The 3,454-nt window shown below is 34.3% G+C and overlaps 1 long non-coding RNA gene across 1 annotated transcript; it reads left to right on the plus strand.

Moving 5' to 3' along the window:
* The first annotated feature begins 1,196 nt into the window (after positions 1-1,196).
* Positions 1,197-2,635, plus strand: LOC135196066 (uncharacterized). The gene is made up of 3 exons (XR_010310314.1): positions 1,197-1,424; positions 1,619-1,704; positions 2,239-2,635. It is a non-coding gene; the product is annotated as an uncharacterized LOC135196066 (long non-coding RNA).
* The last annotated feature ends 819 nt before the right edge of the window (positions 2,636-3,454 follow it).

The raw sequence follows: 3,454 nt of genomic DNA on the forward strand, positions 1-3,454 counted from the left end.
GTGTGTGTGTGTAAACATTCTAACTATTTAGGCTTTTCATTTAAGGTAAGTCATCAAACACGGAAACCAAAACCTCGTAAGTAAATTCAACGCGTGGGATCATTCTTAATTAAGATATCCGACAGTGAGTCAGCCAGCTTCTCTCAACATCATTTGCTATTCACATACATTAAGAAAACGGCGTCTCTTCTAATGTTGTGAGCAGTCCGTACTCGAGCACCAGGAAATTTTAATTTGGTGGCTAATCTGAATGACATACTATAACTTTAAATTTGCATTATTTCTGAAAACGAACACCGACAGGCACCCCTCCTGAATGCGAGCATTCAGGAAAACCAAGTATCACGGCTGTATCTTCTGCCTGTTGTTGATCCATAGATAAGTTAGGTCCCTATATATATATATATATATAGTATATATATATATACTATATATATTCATATATATCTTTATATGATCATATAGCCTATATAGGTAAATATATATATATGTATATATATATATATATATATATATATATATATATATATATATATATATATATATATACTTATACATATAACCACCACGAAGATGGAATCCAAGTACTTAATAGTACCTAAGATCCATACAATATCCCCTAAAATCCAAAACAGTATCACATATATATATATATATATATATATATATTATATATATATATATATATATATATATATATATGAAACCGCCGCGAAGGTGGGATTCAAGTACTTGATAGTACATAAGATTCACCTTGCAGGCTACACATCTTTGCACCATAGATGTTTTTAATGAATCCCCAACATAACAGTGGCTCAGGTGATAGCAGCACAGTACTTAAGACTTATGAAACTTGTTGGTAAAAGTTATTTCATCACAGTGATGAACAGAAATGTGCGACAGGCTTATGCTACAAATTATCTCGTGAGCTCTAAAAGAAATTAAGAGTCCGTTCAGGCAAACCTATTCATAAGTGCTATATCTTAAACTTCCTTGAAAGACAAGTAAAAGAAGCGAGCAGGAAATACAAATAATTACTTGCAAAATTTGCTACTTCAAGGATATCCATAGGCCGCATTCGGTCATGTACCAGGAAGCAAGACACTACTAATATATTTTAGAGTCCTTGGCAAATGACAACATCGTTCAAGATCGGAAGTTCGGAACTTCGGAGTCATTTGAACCTTCGACTGTCACATCGTTCCGGTCGGTAGATGTTTATCAGGAGCTTGCAAAGTAATCCTTTTTACCTCAGAAATGGCGTATTCAATTCCCCCTTAATTCATCGTAGTGTAATTGGCCCTGCTGTTTAGTCTTTACGAAAAATTGCTATCACGCGACTCTACTACAGTTGGCGCTTAAGATTTCCATCGATTATTATCGCTTCGTTGGTCAAGTTATTATAAACCCCGGGCTTCTGCAAGGTAACAGTGGAACTTTATTATATTTGCTAATATTACACAATAGTTCAAGAGATTTTCGAATCTGCGTGTTTAGTCTCGTACAAATCTTTGGTAGCCATTATAACTATTTCTGTGGGGGTTTTCCAATAATCTGACGCGAGTAAACGCCCAAAATTTACTAGATTTGGAGTAAGTTAAATATTTCTCTTTTCCAGAGTGCTTTTGGTACGAGTTTGTCTTTTTGAGTTCCTGTTGTGACGGTAAAGTTTCACGCATGATAAAGCTGCTCTCTTAAGAACAGGTATGTAGGAGGTATTTTGTTTTCCGCCAATGTTTTAAGTTTAAAGGAATTTTTTGTCATGCATTTTCGTTTTTAGTTTGTCTTAATCATAATTTTTCAAATAATTATACTTAGGTTTTTTGATAAATTTATTTACGAAAATAGGGCTCGCTTACCCAATACCTCATCTCTTGAAAATCATCAAAAACAAGTGGGCATTGATTTGCGAAACGTAACTCGTGGTTTTTTATAACCTAATTACCTTTAAAGTTAAATGTCTAGCTTCTTTCAAGAAGTGTAAAGCCCCGTCCACACGGTCGAACTTTGCCCGACAGACTTTGTTCGATGTGACGTCAGAAGCGGGAAAAGTCACGACCTTCTCCACATTTCTCCGCTTCTAACGTCACATTTTCCCGCTTCTGACGTCACATCGAACAAGCCTCTCGGGCAAAGTTCGACCGTGTGGACGGGGCTTTAGGGTTAACATTATCGCTAACGGAGTTACCAAGCACTTGCCGTAAGAACATTTTCTGCTGCGTTGTTTTTATGTTACAGGTCACAACTTGCTGGAGGAACCAGAATTCAAGAAAATGTCACGCAGACAAGGGGCAGATTTGAGAACTTTCAGTGTTTGGCTGATATTTCTAGGTTTCCAAGATTTCGACAAGATAGATGTTAGTCGCTTCTACTCCTTTCATTTCTAAATTATCCATCCTGGGATATTCTGCATTCGTAAACCTACCATTTGACTGTGTATTGTAATTTTTTTTATTAACCAAGATGTATACAAGATCATTGTAAACTAATATTAATTTAATTTCTAAATTTTACATGCTGCCCGTTTCATTAAAATCCTGATATGTTTGTAAGTTAGGTTCCTGGGATATTCTGCGTTCGTAAACCTGCCATTTGACCGTGTATTGTAATTTTTATTTAATAAATAATTGATCTAGTTTTTATTTCTTGTCTACTTCCTCGGTAATCTCATTTTTATTTCTTGTCTACTTCCTCGGTAATCTCATTTTTATTTCTTGTCTATTTCCTCGGTAATCTAATAGGGGAAAACTATAAGTATGTGGAATCTGGTTTATCATCCATATAATTACAGATGCTGAAGGCAAAAACTGCTTTAGAAATATAACTATTTAGCAGGAATTAAAGTGTGGCTGGATACACAGTGAAAGGCCTACATCAAAATTGAAATGTAAAACTTTAAATTTAAGCAAATTAACGTAAGTCACCCTCCTGGAAACGTGGTGTGGGTGTTGGTTGTGACGCCTCAAGTGCTCTTAGCTAGTCAGTGGGACGAAGTTGAAATATAACGCCCTACTAATGCTTAAATGTAGGTATAGTACTAAGACCGCAGTCAAATGCATTGAGAGCAAAAACAATTAAATTACGTAATTTTACTACATAAGTAATTTCATTACCTTAGAGCAATGTGTAATTACAAGGTAAAACTTAATTTCATATTTGTTTCATGGAGATAGTGTTAAGTAATTATAATGTAATTAGAAGGTAAAACTAAATTTCATATTTGTTTCATGGATAGTACAAAGTAATTATATTTCCATTCGTTAATATGAAAATTTGAGTATGATGGTCAGCTACACTAACTTGGACAAACTGGTCTTAAGCTTCTTGAATAAATATTGGATTTGACGGAAGGGAAAAAACTTTTATACACGATGAAAAAAATTATTTAACGCAGGTGAAAAGAATGTTTAAGTTATCTTATAGAAAAATCTTGACTTTTTTTCTTGTTAAATAT

This window comes from Macrobrachium nipponense, chromosome 17, assembly GCF_015104395.2.
Source record: "Macrobrachium nipponense isolate FS-2020 chromosome 17, ASM1510439v2, whole genome shotgun sequence".
Taxonomy (NCBI): Eukaryota; Metazoa; Arthropoda; class Malacostraca; order Decapoda; family Palaemonidae; genus Macrobrachium; species Macrobrachium nipponense.